This window comes from Bos taurus, chromosome 12 (genome assembly GCF_002263795.3).
Source record: "Bos taurus isolate L1 Dominette 01449 registration number 42190680 breed Hereford chromosome 12, ARS-UCD2.0, whole genome shotgun sequence".
Lineage (NCBI taxonomy): Eukaryota > Metazoa > Chordata > Mammalia > Artiodactyla > Bovidae > Bos > Bos taurus.
In genome coordinates, this window is record NC_037339.1 from 40,516,911 (window position 1) to 40,539,190 (window position 22,280).

Below are 22,280 nucleotides of genomic sequence, written 5' to 3' on the forward strand. Positions count from 1 at the left end.
TCTACTTCCTTTGCTTACCCGGTTTCCTCTTCTATGATGTTTTTATTTGCAGTTACTGGTGATTTACCTTTTGCTAGAAAATATATTTACACTATAATAGGCACTGATGAAAAATTTAGTTCACTCTGAAAATAACTGAATCGCCACAGGAAATCATTTTGTATGAATGACAAAAGAAATACCAGTCTCATTTGGCCTTGTTGTGACCTTAAAAGTAAAAAGACACACAATGAATACACACATGTACTTTGGCATCTTGCTCAAGGCATATCTTGGTTTATGGAACCAATTTAAAAAGAATTGGTGTATTGAATTAAGAGAAATGTAAAGTAGAAAAGAATAAAAATTTAACAGAAACATAAAATGACAAAAAAAACCTCTTTATATAACACATAAAAAAGCAAATAATCTATTGCTAGTTTAGAATATACAAGAAATACTATTTTGTTTTAGTAACACGCTATACGAAGAAATGTTTTCTATCCTATAATGATTTCTCTGTATCCCGTTTTCACTGTATTCACTTAAAAGGGATGTTTTTCGTCGAAAGGGTCTTACTCTCTGTACTTTTGACTTTTAATTTTGTATTTTGGCATCCCATTTCAGCTTATCAGATATTTCACAATTTCTCACTAACTTGCTTTTTAAAACTCATATCAGTTATTTTTCAGAAGCAGACTAGAACTCTATCTGGAACTGAATATAATAGACCACCAGGCTCAAGTAATTCCAGTATCATTTCTAAATCATTCATGTTTTTGAGAGATTGATCAATGCTTCAGGTTTTTCTAATATTTTAAAATCTAAGGCTTTGGTTTAGTGATTACCTGATATTGGATCAGAGGCTAGAGCATTTCATAAGCATGGGGAGATTTCCAAATAGGAAAGAGATATAGAAAACAAAATCTATTTATGTTGAAACTGGATCATAATTTTATGGGAATTACCAAATGTATGAGAGCAAATATTCTTGTATTTTTATAACAATGGAGCATATGCTAGGTGTATGATGTGCTCCATTAGGCAATTTTATTTTTAAGTCATCTCTTTAAGTCCCAGAGGCAGTCTCCTTTCTCCCTCTATATTTGCTGAGGAATTACTCACTATTGTCAGAAGCTAGATACCCTAAAGGAAATCTCCAGAACACTAAGAACTGTACAAAGAGGAGCAAGACATTGGACTCACTCTGATAAAACAAAAGGAAGCTGCTTTGTGGGAATTAAAAAAAAAAAAAAAAAAAAAAGGCAATACAATCTTATCTGGATTTTACTTAGATGTCTAAATTCTATCCATACCTTAAAACCCACTCAAATTCTAGCACAGCTGGCAAACCTAAGCCTGCTTCAGAGCCTTTAGGTCTCCTTTCTGCCTGGAACACTCATCTCCCTTATTTTCACATATCTGGTTAATTTCATCCTTCAAGCTTCAGCTCAAATATTATATCTTTAAGGAGACGAGTCTACATAATGGGCTTCCCTGGTGGCTCAGACAGTAAAGAATCTGTCTGCAGTGCAGGAGAGCCAGATTCAATCCCTGGATCAGAAGGATCCCCTGAAGAAGGAAATGGCAAACCACTCCAGTGCCTGAGAATTCCATGGGCAGAGGAACCTGGAAAGTTACATATAGTCCATGGGGTCATAAAGAGTTGGACATGACTGAGCAACTAACATTTCCACACTTCCATATAATAAATCTCCCTTGCCTATCACTCTGTAACACATTTCCTCAGAGTTTATAACATTACCTGATATTATTTTTTCTTTGTTTCCTTCTTTGCTTTATAAAATAGATTACTTACGTTCTGTGTTATCTCCTATATCCTTGGTGCCTACATCAATGCCTGACATATATTAAATAAATATTAACTGGTTGAATGAATCAAGAAACACATTCCTTTCTGAGTCTTAATATATCTTCACTCTGTCTTATCTCTGGTCTTGATATTCATCCTTGCCCCAGAACTGCATATATCTCTCTTGGCCACTTTTCACTCTCAGGATTTATGTAATTAAAAAATATCCTACATTAAGTTACAAATTTCTTAATAGCTGGATTTTATTTATTTTTGAAATAGGCATACATACACTAAGTGCTCAAACAATATGGTTTGAATGGGTGGAGTAAATTATATCAAGGGCAAATTTAAGAATGAGTATTTCTATCTTCCTCAGCAGCTTTAAAAATGTTGTTTTCTCAAATCTCTGAGATACACCTCTACAACTATAGCTCTGGCCTGCACTATGGGTAAATTCTACTGATCTTCAAACACACACAAAGCCATGCAAAGGAAAGTGCCTATAGCCCCAAATAATTTCTTCCATTGTGTAAGAACTGGATAGGAAATAAAACATGCCAACTGAGACAATAAAATGGAAGTGGTCAACTTTTAGCCTTTATATTTATTAAAGATACTTCTCTAGTCTTCAGAAGGGCCTTTAGCAGAAGACAGATTTAAAACTCTTGCATAAGCAGACAGAGATTTGGGGAAAGTTTGAAAGCTGAATTTGAGACTTCAATGGGCATCATCACTTCTTTATTGCCAACATAATTCTCTCAGTCTGGGCTCTGGCAGGGAAATCAGACAACTCTCATTGCAACCTGGGGGTTGACATTAATTAAAAACATAAAATCATAAAGCATCTGTGGTGAGTTTAGATGCCAAATGAGATGGACCAAGTTTAAAACTAAACTTCTTACAAAGGTAACTGAATGTCAGAATCATGTTTTTCCCAAAATAACAATAATTACCATGTCTTTCTATAGTACATATACACTTTCTTATAATTGACATAATTGGTATCACTAGACCTTTCAATGTTCCTGTGAGCAAAGTTACAAGGGCATAGGTGTTAATGCTTATTTTAGATCCAAAGAAAATAAATCTACTTCATTTTTTTTCATAGAATAAAAGCTAATAGAAAAATGTCTACTTATTTCCATATACCCTTGGCTTGAATGTTTATGTAGCTCACAAACTGACAGCAGGAATTAGAAGTGTCGACTTTCTTCAGTGCCTTTTATCCCAAAGCATGAAAGACCCTGATGTACAGATACAAAATAAATAGTTTTTGTTATAGCTTTATCCTTTATGATATTTTGTAAGTGGGCCTTGTCTTCTATGGTTTTTTTGTTTGTTTTGTTTTACCATACCTATGTAATCAATGAAACACTAAATAAATGACTTACGTATAAGATACACAAGCAGTCATGTTGAAATTACACTAATTTAGCTTATTTCCTATCAGCAAGTAGAAACAACAGTCTCCCTGTAGTACAAAATAGCCAAAAGAGGAATGGTTTCACTTTATTCTTGGGCAATAAGACTGACCCAGCGACACTGTATTTCTTTTTCAAAATGGACCATGAACAGATATGGTATTATCATTCCCTATCCTAAAAATGAAAAAACTGAAGATCAGCAAAATAATATGATTTCTTCAAGATCATACATGTGGAAATTGCCAGAAGGATAGAAGTGATTTGAATGGATGTAAGAGAAGACTGCTATGTAGAGTGGTCATCTGTCCTGGTTGCCCAAGAACTGGACTCTTGGCTATATCTTGGGCAAAAGATAAGAGTGGGGCACCCTAAGTGAAGATGCTACATCACAAGAAGAAGTTTAGAATTTACTCTAAAGTCAAATGTTTACCATTGATGTGTTTCAGTACAGGAATGGCATGATTTCCCTTGAGGCCAGTGCAGAGTGTGGCATCTGGCTCACTAAGGACATACTCAGGCCTTTACTAGACATTTGTAATCAAATGAAACTTACAAAAGGAAAAGCAATAGAGTGAGTTATTGGAATTCAAGGAGGAAATAATGGCTATCAGAGAAACCAGACTGGACCCTGCAAAATGAGAGTAAAAAAAATTTAGTAAAATGCTGTTTTAGATTTCCTATTTACTGAAACATTTGCAGTTAAAATCTTTAAGATAACTGGGAAATGACTGAAAGGGTAGGTAGGTAGTGAATAATTTTTTGCCTAACAAGTGGCAATATATCTTAGAGAATCTATCAAGTAATCAACTCTTAGAAACAAGTCCAGTCATAAAAAATAAATAAATGGGTAAAACTGACATTGAAATTATGCAGCATTTAGTGCAAAGAAAACAAATATTGTAATAAAGAAATAACTAAACTATGAAAAAGTATGCTATTTTAATAAGAAAGGTGCCTTTACTTACTTATTTTTTTTAATCATTTTTAACACAAAAACATTAAGGACTTGTTTGTAACTCTGTTAATGAATCAGTTCCTGATATGAACTTCCTCCCTGGTTCTTCTTTTTTCAAAGTACTTCAGCTCAGAGACCTTCTGAAGGGCTTCTTCAGATGAGCATCACCGCCATCTGGGAAATCCTGACTCCTCTGAGTTTTGTGACTCATTTCTCTTCAGCCTTGTAGATTTCAAACAAAGAAATCATCCATAACAGCAACAAAAACAAATACTCCAAAAGTTTCATGGGTTTTCTTTTCTATGGTAGGAAAAAAACCTTCGTATTTCTATGTGATTAAAAATTCAATCTTATGTCATCTCATGCTGTTCTTATGTTAGGGTTTATGTTTTAAATACTATGTTTCAAGTCAACAGTCTGGCTGTAATATCCTCTACACCACTGTGCTTTATCAGTTATAAATTAGCCAGTTACTAAAGCATCATGAGCCATGAGTATTATTCAAAGATACCCTCTTAAGAAAAGCACCTAAGAGAACCATTTGTCCTACTCAGCTGGAATTTAGATTTCAACTGAATATCCATGCAGCACTGAATACAATTGGGTTCTTATACCCTTTGAATTAATGTAGTTAGGAGTTAGTTTGTAGAGCAGTCAAGCAATTTTCCTAGCCACTTTAATATTTTAAGCATTTCTGAAATCCAAGTACCATGGGAAAATTTATTTGAAATTTCAGATAATTTAAATGGAACAACAGTAGTAAATAAGATAAATAGGGAGATTCTTGGAAAGAATACTTTCTTGGGTGTTTTTCATGACACTTTCAGTTCACAATACAATTCATGGAATAAAATGATTTAACAATCTGGGTGTCTAGAGGAAACCATTCCAAATATCCTTCCTGATTGCAGAATGAGCCAGAATTGTTAGTCAATTCTCTGTCATTTTACTTCAGCTGTAAATTTCTGTTCAAATAACAAGGAAATACTCAGGGAAACAAAGCATATGCAAACAGACAAACCTCCCAGTTAATGAAATGCCTCCGTGAGGATTGCAATCAATAACAGTATAATCTATGTTCATAAATAAAAGTATGGCCTTGAAAGAGGAGAGGGCAGTGATGAATTATTCAGGAGGTCTGCTGTGCTGCTACTCCCAGGCTTAAAGCTCTTCAGCAACACAACACCTAGCTTAGCACTTGCTGACTCCAGCCTCCTTCAAATAGCTAAATCTTTTTCTTCTTGCCCTGAATATAATTTATCCAAATAGCCCAAGGCTCTTGCAGCTTATCTGAGGTCCAGCTCCAAAGAAAGCCACTGAACTCCAAGTGGAGTAAGTCACTTTTGGCAGGTCCCCCACTCATATGCAGAGCTATTATTTAAGGTGGGGAACCATCGACTCTAGAAAGTACCACTGACAGTACATAGAAGACTGGGACCTCATAAACACTTTAATTTCTAAAGACTGTCAGGCAGGGTTAATGTGAGAGGGAATTAGTAGTTAATAAGGGGGAATAATAGAAAATGAAACCATTTCCCCTTGCCAGATGTCTGCAATTTTCTGCCTCTTCTTCGTTAGTTTCACAACCAGAGAAGATGTTGTAATAATAGCAATCACAGTTTCTCCAAGAATTATAAATGATTCTGCCCCCTCTAGACTTACTAAAATGATAACAGTGATATGCTATATTCAGTGAATAGTGTTTGGGAATTGGAGAAAGCCAAACTTTATTAGCTGGCCAAGCCCACAGTCTAAGCGTCATGATCAACTCAGCCTTAAGTGACCCTGGGAGGAGAGATTTTGCAACATTTTCTGGGAAACAATTATAAAACAAATAATGTTTACAATTATTAATTTTTAATATTCAGGCTAAATTTTCTTTGGCTTTATTCCTTCCATCTGTTAATACTTATTTGCCTAAATAGTTACCCTAAATAATTGACTTTGTACAAAGCTAACATTTTTAGATTATAACACTTGATAAAATAGGAAGATAATGCTAGTCTCTTTTTCAAATTGAATTGTACCAATAGCTCAATTTTTTCCTAAAATAAAAACATTTCAAAAACATGTCAACTTTCAAAGCACCCAACTCTCCAAAAACTTCTATCTAGAATTTTAGTTTTAAAACTTTAGATGATTATAGTGGACTATATATATATATTCTCTTAGGAATTTTTTGATGTGAAATATTTTTATTAAAGTTCACACACCAAATACCTCAAGCAGTGTTGATTTCCACTTGCTGGACTCCAAACTAACAGACCACCATCAAAAGCCTTTCCCGTCTGATCACCAGAAGAGATTGCTCACAGAAGAAGGTCAGCAGTTTTTGACCTAGTTTTTGGTCTGCAGGAGTTTCCATAAGAAAATAAAATTGGCCATACTTCAATGCCCTCTTCCAAAACTCCTGAATGAGTAGAGAAGATATGTTGCTTCAGTCTTTAGCATCTTTCTTCATGTCAAAGGAAAAAGAAAACTGATGGAGCATCCCCTAGACATGACTGTTTAAGGAATAACATGTTCAGAAAAAAGAGAATTGTCAAATATGCTACCACCTGCACTATTCCAAACTGAGAAATTAGAACTTTGGTTTGAGGCCACTAAAAGAGAAAATCTTTCTTAAGTTTGTCATTACATTTTGCAGTTAAATTTAGAAATTAATGAGAAACTATGGACAAAATCATGTATGTACTTTGTGGTTCTCCAGCTTTCCCACATTTAGATCGTGATACAAAATAGCCAGGACAATTAATTAGCTACCATACATAAATAGTAACACTTTTAAGTTCAGCATATAAAATCAGAGAAGTAACCCAAAACTGGGCTTTCAAAAGTTTGGTTACTATAGCAACTCCATGTGCATGAAAGAAAATCAAAAGGAATCAAATATAAAGAAGCACATGCAGATCTTTCTCAGCCATGATAAATAAAATGTGGAAGTGAAGACCATAGCCTTAAATTAAATTACAGAAATTGCTCATAGTTTCTTTTTGGAATCAATCAATTTTATGATTTTAATATTATAGTATTATAAAATCTATTTGTATTCTTTAAAAAGTTGTATTCGGGAAGGTACACTTTATATATCTACCCTTTAGCGATTTTTAAGGGTACAATACTGTTGTACAGGACTGTCTACAGGACTTGCCTCGTGGCTCAGATGGTAAAGAATCTGCCTGCAGTATAGGAGACCCAGGTTTGATTCCGGGGTTTAGGAAGATCCCCTGGATAAGAGAATAGCAATCCACACCAGTATTCTTGCCTGGAGAATTCCATGGACAGAGGAGCCTGGTGGGTTCCATTGGTTCACAAAGAGTTGGACGTAACTGAGTGAATTTCACTTTCACTGTTGTTTATATACACAATATTTTAGCTATCTGCTGTAAAACAGTTGTTTATGAATTAGTTCTTAGTGAAGAGGAATCAAGCTACTCTCAAGTATCATTGCATTAAAAATATCTAGAGCCCATATTTAAAATATTTAATGTATATAATATAGTATAGGATCTTGAACAGTGCTTTCAGATGAGATCGCGGGCATTCAGGGTGGTATGGCCGTAGACCAAACACTGCTTTCAGAAGATAGATTAGATACTTTAATTTCATTTGTCAAATAGTTATTAAAATTACCCTTGCTATGTGGTCTAAATTTTCCATCTTAAATTTGCTTCTCTGTCATTATATTCCAACCGTTTAAAATCCCAATGCAGCTTTTCTATAACAACATTAAACTACCTAACTTCTAATCATTGTAACATTTCATTTTCTTTTGTAGGAAGATATTCAGGTAGTAACCATAAATTCTGGTTTTAGTTATTAATATGCTAATATAATAAGATCCAAAAAGGTTCATTTTTAATCCCAAATAATTGAAGTTAAACACTGCATAATATTTTTCAAGGATATATCATTGCTTATAATTTCATATTGAGGTGGCCAAAATATGTATATTCAGCCAAAATGTGTACATTCTTTAAATGATAGTGACTTACACATAGTCAATAAAACTATCAATAAACACATCCAGATTTACTAGTGATCTGAAACCAGGACATTACAATAAAGAGAAGCATAATAACAGCCTCCAGGAATTTTAAAGTAAAAGATAAAAGCAGTTCCTGAAGTTTGTGAAGGGAATAAATGACATGATTTTCCCTTACCTCACTGTAAAAATTAATTAGCTGAAAGTTTAAATGAATTAGTTTTCAAAAAGTTATTAATCTACTCAAACATAATTATATGCTTTGATATCTTCTAGTCATTGCCCAAATGCATGTGCATTTGCACATAATGCAATTATAATGTATCTACAAGTTCATTTACTGCTGTTTTATTTTGTCCACAGACATTTTTATTTTTGTTATTTCTATTAAAAACAGATCTATATTTTAAAAAGATATATATTTCAATTAAAATATTTGAAAATATATGTCTAGCATAGAAAAAAAACAAAAAGAAGTATTAAGAAGAGCTAGCATTTGACTCCAGCTATCAAAGCCCCACTAGCCTTCTAGACAGCCCACCCAGCTAGGGCCCCTTTCCCATTTTTGCAAGGCAGAGCCTTTTCTTCCTCTTGGGCCTTTGACCAGATTGTTGTTCAAATATGTTACTCTTATCATCTTGGCCTCAGTTTACTCTTAAACTTCTCAGATCTTCTCTGACTGTGCCTTATATATAGGAACTTTTGTCTTGTTCCCCCAACCTAGTCATTTTCTATCTCATTATTCTGTTTTGTGTCCCTACAGCAGTAATCCTAGAAATTGCCTTACAAATAAATTCATTTACCTGCTGACACTACACCCCAGTGAAGGTACCATCAGACAGAGGACCTGATTATCTTACTGACCCCGGCAAGGCAACACCTTGCACAGAGCATTACCAAAGCAAAGGTACTTAATAATGTGATCTGAAAAACAATGTGTGAAGGGGAAAAATGAATTAAAAAATAGAAAAGTCTCATACAATCCTATCACTCATAAGTAAACTCTTATTTTAATATTATGCATCTATGTCACTTAATTTTATTCATTAGTGAACTATGATAATGAGTAGAAAGAGTTTGTGTTAAATAGTAAGTTAAAATATTGTTATACATGAAAAAATATAAATGATTACTCTTAAAAAGCAAAGTCATACCATAGATGTTGTTTTATAACCTGAAATTTTATTTACCCATATGTTAAAAAAATTTCAACATGCCATTGAATTATGAAGTCAAATTTTATGGCTATAGTATATACCACTGGGGAAGGGCATGGCAGCCCACTCCAGTATTCTTGCCTGTAGAATCCCCATGGACAGAGAAGCCTGGTGGGCTATAGTCCAAGGGGTCACAAAGAGTTGGACACGACTGAATGACTAAGCACAGCACAGCAATGCATGTGCCATTATATATTTTATAATGTGTGTATGATAAGTTGCTTTAGTCGTGTCCAACTCTTTGCGACCCCATGGACTGTAGCTCACCAGGTTGTCTGTCCATGGGGATTCTCCAGGCAAGAATACTGGAAGGGGTTGCCAGTTGCCTTCTCCAGGGGATCCTTCTGACCCGGGGACTGAGCCTGTCTCTTACATCTCCTGCATTGGCAGGAAGGTTCTCTACCACTAGCTCCACCTGGGAAGCCCATAGCAATAACTAATAATTTATGGATGCTTACTATATTACATTCTGTGTTAAAAACCTTATATTAATTCCCTAAATTATGTTCTCGGTAACTTTGATATTACTCCATTTTATGACCTGTCAAGACTGCCTTTGGATTAAATGACAGAATTAAAATTTAATCCAAGACAAAGAAAACATTTATATTATATTTATCTATCTCTCAATCTATTTATCCATCTTTCCCTTTCAGGAAAAAGTTTATCCTATTATACTGCTATTACCTCTTCATAAGCATACATTCATGAGAATATTTTTGGAAGCTAAATTGATTTTAGATACCTTATCTTTTATTTCTGACAGATGAATTAGTTATTATTTTTTGATACAATTTTATTTCCTTATTGTTGTTGTTTAGTTGTGAAGTTGTGTCTATCTCTTTGTGACCTCATGGACTGTAGCCCACCAGGCTTCTCTCTCCATGGGATTTCCCAGGCAAAAATGCTGTAGTGGGTTTCCACTACAGTAAGAAAATGGCTACCTATTTTCTTCTCCAGGATTTCTTCCTGACCCAGGGATCAAACCCATGTCTATTGCTTGGCAGGAGGATTCTTTACTACTGAGACATCTCATCTCCTCATGAAAATGTCTTCACAAGAATATTTTTGGAACCTAAATTGATTTTGGATACCTTATCTTTTATTTTTTACAAATGCATTTTATTATCTTTTTGATAAAATTTTATTTCTGAGGAAACTTGAATAGGTTTTCAAGATGTATTGGAAACAGAGAACACATTGCCAACATCCACTGGATCATAAAAAAAGCAAGAGAGTTCCAGAAAAGCATCTATTTTAGCTTCGTTGACTACACCAAAGCCTTTGACTGTGTGGATCACAACAAACTGTGGAAAATTCTTCAAGTGATAGGAATACCAGAGGACCTAACCTGCCTCCTAAGAATTCTGTATGCAGGTCAAGAAGCAACAGTTACAACTGGACATGGAACAACAGACTGGTTCCAAATCGGGAAAGGAGTATGTCAAGGCTGTATATTGTCACCCTGCTTATTTAACTTATATGCAGAGTACATCATGCAAAATGCTGGGCTGGATGAAGCACAAACTGGAATCAAGATTTCCAGGAGAAACATCAATAACCTCAGATACACAGATGACAAAACCCTTACGGCAGAAAGCGAAGAATAGCTAAGGAGCCTCTTGATGAAAGTGAAATAGGAAAGTGAAAAAGTTGGCTTAAAACTCAACATTCAGAAAATGAAGATCATGGCATCTGGTCCCATCACTTCATGGCAAATAGATGGGGAAACAATGGAAACAGTAAGAGACTTTTTTTGGTCTCAAAATCACTGCAGATAGTGCCTGCAGCCATGTATTAAAACACGCTTGCTCCTTGGAAGAAAAGCTATGACCAGCCTAAACAGCATATTAAAAAGCAGAGACATCACCAACAAAGGTCCATCTAGTCAAAGCTATAGTTTTCCCAGTAGTCATGTAAGGATGTCAGAGTTGGGCTATAAAGAAAGCTGAGCACCGAAGAATTGATGCTTTTGAACTGTGGTGTTGAAGAAGACTTTTGAGAGTCCCCTGGACTGCAAGGAGATCCAACCAGTCCATCCTAAAGGAAATCAGTCCTGAATATTCATTGGAAGAACTGATGCAGAAGCTGAAATTCCAATACTTTGGCCACCTGATGCAAAGAACTGACTCAATTGAAAATACTCTGATGCTGGGAAAGATTGAAGGCAGGAGGAGAAGGGGACAACAGAGGATGAGATGGTTGGATGGCATCACCGACACAATGAACATGAGTTTGAATAGGTTCCAGGAGTTGGTGATGGACAGAGAAGCCTGGCATGCTGCAGTCCATGGGATCACAAAGAGTCAGATATGACTGAGCGACTAAACTGAAATGAATTGGTATTTGCAATTTTCATCTGTGTAATAAATCATATTTGAATGACTGATTTGTTGATTTATTGTTATTAGCCTTTTATGTTTTGTTAATTATAAGCTACTTAACTCTACCCATTTTGCACATTTAATATATTTTTTAAAAATTAATTTTAATTGGAGGATAATTGCTTCATAATGTAGTATTGGTTTCTGCTGCACAGCATGAATCAGCCATAAGTATAAATATAGCCCCTCTGTCTTGAATGTCCTTCCCACCCCATTCCCATCCCATCCCTCTGCTGCTGCTGCTAAGTTGCTTCAGTACTGTCCAACTCTGTGCGACCCCATAGACGGCAGCCCACCTTCTATGGGATTCTCCAGGCAAGAACACTGGAGTGGGTTGCCATTTCCTTCTCCAACGCATGAAAGTGAAACGTGAAAGTGAAGTCGCTCAGTTGTGTCCGACCCTCAGCGACCCCATGGACTGCAGCCTACCAGGCTCCTCCGTCCATGGGATTTTCCAGGCAAGAGTACTGGAGTGGGGTGCCATTGCCTTTTTCTGCCCATCCCTCTAGATTATCACAGAACACCAGGTTAAGCTCCCTGTGTTGTACAGCAACTTCCTGATAGCTATCTATTTTACACACTGGTAATGTATATGTTTCAATGCTATGCTCTCAGTTCATCCCACCACCTCCTTCCTCTGCTATACCCTCAAGTCCATTATCTATGTCTTCATCTCTATTCTTGTTCCATGTCGGTTCTAGCTGTTGCTTCTTGATCCATATGCAGGTTTATCAGAGACAGAAATGTGATTTGGTATTCTTATCTCTTTAAGGATTTTCCACAGTTTGTTGTGATCCACATAGTCAAAGGCTTTAGTGTAGCAGATGTAGATGAAGTAGAGGTTTTTCAGAAATACCCTTGCTTTCTCTGTGATCTAACAAATATTGGCAGTTTGGTCTCTGGTTCCTCTGTTTTCTAAAACCAGCTTGTACATATGGAAGTTCTCAGTTCACATACTGCTTAAGCCTAGCTTGAAGGATTTTGAACATAATCTTACTAGCATGTGAATTGAGTGTAATTGTACAGTAGTTTGAACATTCTTTGCCATTACCTTTCTTTGGGATTGGAATGAAAACTAACCTTTTCCAGTCCTGTGGCCACTGCTGAGTTTTCCAAATTTGCTGACATATTGAATGCAGCATTTTAACAGCATCATTTTTTAGGATTTTAAATAACATAATTGATATTTTGTGTTAAATGTACCTACTTATTTGATTAGACTCATAAAGCATGGTCAATAGGAATTTTTAAGAATTTTGAGTTTGTATCATTTTGTTTTTGCTTCATATTCTATACTGGATTATTATAGTAGTAATAAGACAAGTAAAGTTACTTTTCTTGATTAGGATTAAAAAATGTATAATGTTGAAACAAAATGCCCTACAATGAATGGTCAAAGTGTGAAGGTTGCTCAGTCGTGTCTGACTCTTTGTTATCCAATGGACTATACAGTCCATGGAATTCTCCAGGCCAGAATACTGGTGTGGGTAGCCTTTCTCTTCTCCGGGGATCTTCCCAACCCAGTGATCAAAGCCAGGTCTCCCTCATTGCAGGCAGGTTCTTTATGCTGAGCCAGCAGGGAAGCCCATGAATGGTTAAATTTCATGTTTATTTCTTACTGTGTTTCTACATACGAGACCACAACTTTACAATTATTTCTATTATCTGAAAGTTTCATTGATAAACTCACACTGGAAAAGGTATTTGCATGACACTAATAATCACATTAATTTAGAAAACTAATCATTGCAAAGTAAAGGTTCTTAACACAGTCATTAGTGATTAAATTAATTCTGCCTTAAAATAATATCTTTCCTTATTCTATCCTAAAGATATAAATTAATTGTGATTTTTTAATCCTCTGTACAATCTAAGTGTAAAATGTTAAGATTACACTATTTCACTTTAAAAGGGGTCATGTGTGTCATTAGACAACATAATAAAATGGTTAAGAGCAGAGAGAATCTGGGACCAGACCATATAGGTTTTAATCTGCTTCTACTACTTAATAACTGCATCACTCTTAGCAAATTACTTAAACCCTTTGGGACTCTATTCCCCCTTATTTAAAACGAGGAAGATAAGAACTATATTTACTTCATAGTGTGATTGTGAGGATTTAAGTTGTTAACATAAAATACAATTAAGGACAGTACCTGACTTTGGTAAGGAATGTGTCATATAATTCTTTAGTACATAAAGTCAAATTTACTGTTTCATAAAGGGAAAAGCCACTCTTCATCAACTTTCACTTAACCATAGAAAAGCTTGTGATGTAGCCTTCTAACTCATTTGCTTCAAGTCAACATCTTTTTCTTTATAAGTGCTGACATTCCCCTGTGGCAGGAAAATCAACATTTTCTTGCTTTAAATAATGGACTGAGGCTCAGCTTCATCATCTATCCATTTCTAATTTGCCTTCAACAGCCTTTTAAATATGTGGAAGTTCTAAGACCCACTTTATCTAAATATCAGGATTTTTTTTTTCTTTTCTTCATGACCATGTCACAAAATATAGTTATTCTGCTATAATCAAACTTAGAACATATCTGCTGTCTGGAGTTATATTTATAACCCAATTTGTTAGCAAAAATATTGCAATCAATATAGAGAGGAAATATAGATAGGTATGAAATAGTCAGAAACCACACTCCTTCCAATACATTCATGGAAAAAGAAAAAGAGGCAGAACTGTCTTTTGGAGCTTGGGGTCATATCCCTACTATTTCAAGCAGAAAACAAATTGTTTGCTTTACTGCAATAGATAGCAAAAGCTTGTATTAGAAATGACAAATACAATGCCAGGAGAGAAGAAAACATACTGATAAAGGCAACCATGTTGTAGACAACTTCTCTAGAAAATCACTTGTTATCCAAAGCAGGTGGCAATCTGTAATCACATTTATGACAAGTTGTGACAAAACATTTATTCTTTCAGCCTTCTTCTAATGTAAGATATCTGATTTGAAAATGATTTCAATATATAATCTCTCTGCTGAGCCTCAGCATCATATCACCATCTTATATTGCTATAGTTCAAGAACATTGATTCTAAAGGGTGATACAGAATGTTCATAACTATGGGGGAGTAAACAGGGAAGAAAAGGAAATATGGGAGAGAAATAGATCTATACCAAGAATACTAAAAAGGATTTCAGTGACTCTCAAAAGGAGTACTAAAAGAAGAAAAACACACACCCACACATAAAAGACTACCAATTGTCAATCACTGTTCAAGGTTCATTTAAAATATCTTTCAATCTTTAAACTTTCTTACCTCTGACTTGAATGAGCTCAACTTCCTCTAAATCTCTACAATTCATAAAATGACTTTTAGGGCCCCTTTCATGAATAAGTCTGAATCATTGTAGTATTCCAAAAATGAGCAACACTTCTAGTATTAACAGATGTTAAATAAGTTTGTTGAATAAGTAGTTGTTAATATATGCTTTATCTACTCTTCCACCCCTCACACATTCACAAGTCATTGTAAACTCTTCAAGTGTAGAAACATAATCCTATTTCTACCAGTGACAGTGACAGTCATCAGTGTCATTGAAGAAAATCAGTGATTGTATATGAATGGAAACCACAGGTAATATATTTGTCACATAGATGACTGAACTTGACAGGAAAACCAAGAATGCATATATGAGGCAAGAGCTTGCAATAATTGAAAATTCACTTTCTAAGAAATTAAAGCAGTAGCATTCTAAAATCACCAGCTCAAATTATTTATATGTATTTTGCAATGCTCATGATAGTTTATGCTCACTCAGTTGCATCTGACTTTTTGTGACCCCATGGACTGTAGCCAGCCAGGTTTCTCTGTCCATGGAGTTTTCCAGGAAAGAAAACTTGAGTGGGTTACCATTTCTTACTCCAAGGGATCTTCTCAATCCTGGGATCGAACATACATCACTTGAATTTCCTGCATGGGCAAGCAGGTTCTTTACCAACTGCACCACCTGGGAAGCCCTGCTAAAGGCAGTATTTATACTTAAATGTAACACTTCACTAAGAGAATTAAAAACTAATCCATTGATGCATCTTAGTATCCTACTAGAGAGAAGTGGTCTTCATTTTTTTCTTTTAGGAAAACTCCGGCATAGATTTAACTCAAAATTATTGCTGTTTACACTTCCTTTGGCATATTTTAAATAGAATTTTATAGCAGATTCTGAAGTGTTCATTTTCTAATTATTGTCATGAAAAAACTCCACAATGGGTTAAAAAATTACTTTGTAAGCTAAACAATACTTTAAACTTATTCTGTAGCTACTGGAACTGTCATGTCAATGTTAATTTACATAGAATCTAAGCAAACCTGTGTGACTGAAAAAAAAAAAAAAAAAAACCTAACAAAGTATCTATGTATTTCTAACAAGATATTTTAACATGACACTTTTTACTATTAAATTAATGAAGTCTTATTTTACTAACCACTTAAAAGATATTGAGTAGCTGAATTAATCATTTAGCCCTCATTTTACTCTTCCATACTTTTTTTTTTTCCCCAATTAGCTCATTGCTGAAAATCTCACAGGTCTTTCTGTTTCTTTCTCTCATATATATCACTTAGTATTTTAAATTTCCTCCTGGAGAAGGAAATGGCAACCCACTCCAGTATTCTTGCCTGGATAATCCCATGGACGGAGGAGCCTGGTAGACTACAGTCCATGGGGTTGCAAAGAGTCAGACACAATTGAGTGACTTCACTATCACATGTCAAATTACGGTGCTGCCAACACACCCTGCTCCCCAAATCTCAGGAACAGAATTGACGTACCCCTGTGCACTTGTAGAGCATTCTGTGTGAATCCTGTTTTTCTTTTACATAGTTTCTTGTATAACGGGTATCTACTTTACAGGCTGGTATCTTATTCTGAAAGTGAAAGTCACTCAGTCGTGTCAGACACTTTGTGACCACACAGACTATACAGCCCATGGAATTCTCTAGGCCAGAATACTGGAGTGGGTAGCCATACCCTTCTCCAGGAGATCTTCCCAACCCAGGGATCGAACCCAGTTGTCTTGCATTGCAGGCAGATTCTCTACCAGCTGAGCCACGAGGGAAGCCCATCTTATTCTAGATGATACATTATTTCAGATAAAGAACTATCTTATGTTATTCAGAGATACTGAGGCTAAACTCTGTAAAAATATAAGATTACTTTCATTTATATTCTTTTGCTAAATAATTTTTGGCTTTTATATTTGAATGTAATACTTCATTAAGAAAGTTTAAAACTTATATGGTTATGTATTCCTATGCCCATCATAAAGTTTTATGAAAACATAACACTGCTGTAGACAACCAATAACTGTTTGCTTGAGAATAGAGATTATGATTATTTACCTAATGTAGGACTGCATTTCACATTGTTTTTAAAATATATGCTAATAATTACTTTAAAATTGTGTAAACTTAATGGTAAAAGAGTTATTTCTATACTAGATATTAAGAATGACTATTTGGGAAGGATGCTAAAAAGTTTAAAGTGAGAAATACTGTTTGATTGGAGAGAGGAAAAGACATTCTATGAGAGGTCCTACCTTAAGAACTAAATTTTTGCAATAAAACATTATAATGTTATAATAAAATAATAATGGGAATGCTTATAGGAATATACTTACTACGAGTAAAAAAATGAGAACCATGGGGATAATTTAAAAGTCACGTGTGATCATGACTTAGAAATACAACCACTCTTTGCCTAGAGCTATCAAAGGGTGATGTCATAAAATCTGACAACTTCTGGCCCATGCAACTTATCTCTCCTATGTTAAATATAGCATACCAAAGCCCATTTACCATTAGCTGGCTCAATATTATCACTGAGGGATTTTTGTCACTTTTATTTTAACTTTTCCATGTAAATTCTTCTAAAGGGAGTGATTTTTCTCATTAATTATATGCACTTCAACCCCCAAATTATTTAAAAGACAAAAATGAAGATAGGATATATAAATTAAGCAAAGTCAAGCATATATATATATACAGGAAGGCTTGATAGTCCTGCCCGACTCTTTGTGAGTCCATGGACCGTAGCCTACCAGAGTCCTCCCTCCATGGATTCTCCAGGCAAGAGTACTGGAGTGGGTTGTCACTTCTTTCTCCAGGTCATCTTCCTGACCCAGGAATCGAACCCGGGTTTCCCACATTCCAGGCAGACGCTTTAACCTCTGAGCCACCAGGGAAAGTCAAGCATAAATAGCTACAAATCAGGCTCAAATTTTAAGAGGAAGCTAACAGGTGACTTTCTCAGTTTGGGGTGGGTCTTGGGGTTCTATTCCCATGTCAGCAGAAGACTTTGTGGGCACTAGATGGTTATTTCTCATTAAAACCCTTAATCTCATTCATTCAATATGTTTTAAGTTGATATACTTCTTCCTAATGTTTTGCAGAAGTGAAACTGAGAGGCTTGACCCAAAACATTGAACTACCTTTGATCTCATCCAAAATCTCAGGAAGCAGACCTAGTGGAAATTGAAATGGCTGTGATTTATCTTTGGCAGTATGGTTATATCCCTATTTTATTATACATTTCAACCAGACTTTTAATGTTGTGGTACATAGAAACTAGACATCAAAGAGAACATTCCTCAGGATTTCAATCCTGCCTCAGAGACTTATTAGTTTTATGATCTTGGATATATTATTGCCTGAGGTGACAGAACCTGAGTTTCCTCTTCTACAAAGTGATGATTATAATACCTTCCTACAAACTGGGAAATTGTAGAAGTAAATGAGATAACCTTTATCAAGTCTCTAGTACCATGATAGTCACATCATAAGCCCTCAATAAATAGAACAGTAGAATTGATTTCTCTGAAAGGGTTTACTCTTAGTATCTAATTCTTTGCTACAGGTATTCACTGACTGCTCTTAAAAATTAAAAAAAGTGAGTTTTCAAAACACTAAAGGAGCACAATATAATAGTCAGAGATGAACATTCAAAACTTAAGACTAGCACTTACTAGACTTTATCACAACCGATGAAACCTTGAACTTCAGCTTCTCATCTGTAGATTAAGGCTAACAGGATTATTATGGAAGCAAGACCTATGAAAGTATGTTAATCTGTCTGAAAAAAAAAAAAGTTCAGTAAGCATTAGCTTCTCTTCCAATTGCTATAATAGGAGTGTTTCAGGCAATCTTGTTGTCCTTCATCACAAGTGTGTGTCAACTGTGTCTAGAATGATTGCTCTCACTGCCTCCCCTGGCAGATAGGGTGAGTCTTGGAGGCCTGCTTTCCTGCTGAGGGCAGACAGAGCACCAGCATTATTCTTAATGCATCTCTCCAGGCAGCACACATTCATTCATAAGAAATGGAAAATTTGGAATGACTATGCCCTTCGTACAGAATGAGTAGAAAATTCAAATGAGTTCAATGAACAGACAGTTAAAGTAAACAAGTGAAGCTAAATGGAGGGAATGATGAACAATGGCAATGGACATTTGACCTCAAATGATGGAGAACATTCAAATTTGAGGGGGCCTGCACTACAGTGGCAGGGTGGGGTTCAATTCCAGACAGCTTTTGTGGCCATTCAAGAATTAGGATGGTGTTGCTGGTTCACCCAAACATTCAAGGGAAGCTAAAATTCAGGCTCCTCCGTCCATGGGATTTTCCAGGCAAGAGTACTGGAGTGGGGTGCCATTGCCTTCTCCAAATTCTTAAATACTTGCAACTAATTCAGACTTAAAACATGCAGGACCAAATTAAATGTCTGAATTATATCAGATCTCAGACAGAAACTCATACCTTTGTAGCCACAAGAAGCTAAAATCTAAAAAGCAATGAGTCACTCAGCTCTCTGAAACTCTGCTGCTTGTGGCTTACAGCTCAGGAAACTCAAAATAATTTAAAAAAAACTTTAAGAATAAATCAGAGTGAGAAAATGTAGCCTATTGTTATTACTTTCCACAAACAGACCAAAAAATTAGAGCATGGGGAGGGAGGGTTGAAAGTTATTTATATCAAGACTTTTCCCCACAGTAATCTTCTTGAATGGATAGAATTTGCAACTTGTTAAAGAAACATATCTAGTAGCAAGAGTGCCAGGTGGGGAACGATATCACCTGAGAAGTGTAGGTATTTAATCCACCTTCCTGTGAAAAGTGGTAAAGTAGAAAATGTAGGGGTGAATAGTTTAGCTCCTTGAAAGATATATCTTTTAGGATCAGCAAATTATATATATTTTTTCCACCTGCAACCCTGATTCACAATCTAGGGACTCATGACGCATCTGTCAGTAGTTAGCTCCATTTTCACCTCTGCCACCTCACTGCAGGAGTTTCACAAGATGGAAAATTCACTTAGGCTACCTGCTCCAGATAAAAGTCTGGAATGGTGAACTCAAATCCCAGGAGCCTCTGGTACATACTTCAGTTCGACAGAGAAAGATTTTAACTGCACTTAAAAGAAAATGACCCTGGAAAATAGGTTAGCAAGGCAGCAGGAAGCATGTGCCTGGGTATGTTTGAATTTAGAATTCTGAGTACTCTTTATAGGCAGAAAATGCTGTTTTATGCCTCTAGCTATAAGACAAAAATAAAACAGAACCCCACCACCCTCTTATCAAACCATAAACTTCCTCCAAGAGGTTGATCTGTGGAGGAGCATGCATGAATTATTTGTGCCTTAAAAAACATTTTGAACAAAAGCAAAAGCTTTCCAACAATTTAAATGACAGATTTTTCTTGTCAATGAAGCTATCCATTAAAAGAGGTAAAAATTAACAATCCGTATAATTTATAGACTTCAAATTGTATAATTAATGCATTCATGTTATTATTTATTTTTTAGATGGAAGAAAAAGTAACTTTAATATCTCATAGACCATATGTCTGCATGACAAAATATTGATTAAATTAACAATATTTGCGGGAAGATTAACACACTCTTACACACACACATGCACTCACACACACACCCCTCTATATATACATGCAATTTGTCACTGTGTACTTGTATATAAAATATTGATTTTTAAATATACTACTCATAGCAAATAGGCAGATATGTGAATACATACATATATCCAACATACATGCATAGGGGTAGAGTGTAAGGATGGAGGGAATTTTTTGTTTAATTACAATGATCCTATCTATAGAAAGCCTTGCTATGAATGCTGTGCTGTTTTTATTATGGATTCTAAACATTGCTGAATTTAAGCACCCTTGATAATAAATTTATTTTTAAGTGAACCAACAACTAAAGTTACATGTTTTTCAGGTAAGTAGAGGGAGAGTGCTGGGCTTGTGTGGGTCAAATCCTATAGCATTAAATATAAGGCTGATGTGAGCATCCCAGATTTCTTATTTCCTTGTTAAAATGGTCTTTTATTCATTTATTGTGTGTTAATGTCAAATTTAATGAATCACTGTAAACTTGAAAACAAATTATGTATCTTTTATGTTAGGAAAATACTTATTCAACGGGTTAGATCTAAACAAAGCTAAAGGCTTTTTGATAAAGAGACATTTCCACAGAGTGAAAGGTTGCAGAAAATTTGCTTTCAACACTTTTGCATGATGTATCGAGATATGGTCAGCAGCCAACATCCTTTGTTATTTGATTCAATACGTCTTTAATGATCCTCTAAACCTGAACAATGTGGTGCTTATGCCTGAGGGATTTATGATATTCTTTAGAGAAACCAGCTTTTTAAATGACTGAAAGTAACTATTACTGTTATAGAAAAGTAACTTTCACAACCCCAGAAATAAAAGGGTATTGGTTGGTTTCTACCTACTACAAACCAAGGTTAATTATAAATCAGTTGTGTTGATGTGGTAAACTATCTGAACACTAAAAATACAAACCACCCAAACTATCCATGTGAACACCATATGCAGGGCCTGGAACCAGCAGAAGCTATAAAATGGCAAAAAAGAAGTGGAGCATATGTGTCTGTGTATGTATGTATGTGTGTGTATATATATATCACATATATATATATATATCACACACACATATATATATATCACATATATATATATATATCTCCCAATAAGCATCCTGCATGTATTTATATGTATGCACATATAATGATGGTTGTTTGGGTGATGCCAGCTTCCTACTTCTGTGTCTATTTCCACCTAATTCCTCACTTCACACATTTGTTCAAGATACCACCCATATTAAGATCTTCCCCATTCAAGGTTCAGGGAGTGTCCTAGATGAATTCAAAACATTTCATAAACACAACTTCTTTTATTATAAGAAAGAGAATGGATACTTAATTGCTGCTGGAAAGGGGTTATTTGTTCAAAATGGTTATTGATAGAATAAAGTATGAACTTATTCCTATAATAACTCATTTAAGACTCATATCTCACACCTCCAATCCCATTCCTTAACTTATAAAGAAAAATGTGATAGTACTTCCATACAATGCCCATACTAGATTTTAGAAAGGTACAAACATGCAGATGTAGAAAGTATGTCTAATGTTCAAACAACAGATCTAGACTGTTCCTACAACAATTCCAGGGAAGCTATTTTTTT

General features: G+C 35.2%; 1 protein-coding gene and 1 long non-coding RNA gene across 7 annotated transcripts in view; both read right to left on the minus strand.

Moving 5' to 3' along the window:
* Positions 1-22,280, minus strand: part of PCDH9 (protocadherin 9) — a 1,143,194-nt gene that overhangs the window by 1,056,649 nt on the left and 64,265 nt on the right. The gene's annotated exons all lie outside the window — the stretch shown is intronic.
* Positions 1,696-21,779, minus strand: LOC132346774 (uncharacterized). Its single transcript, XR_009496723.1, has 2 exons — positions 6,395-21,779; positions 1,696-4,396 (listed from the first exon to the last, which is right to left on the minus strand). It is a non-coding gene; the product is annotated as an uncharacterized lncRNA (long non-coding RNA).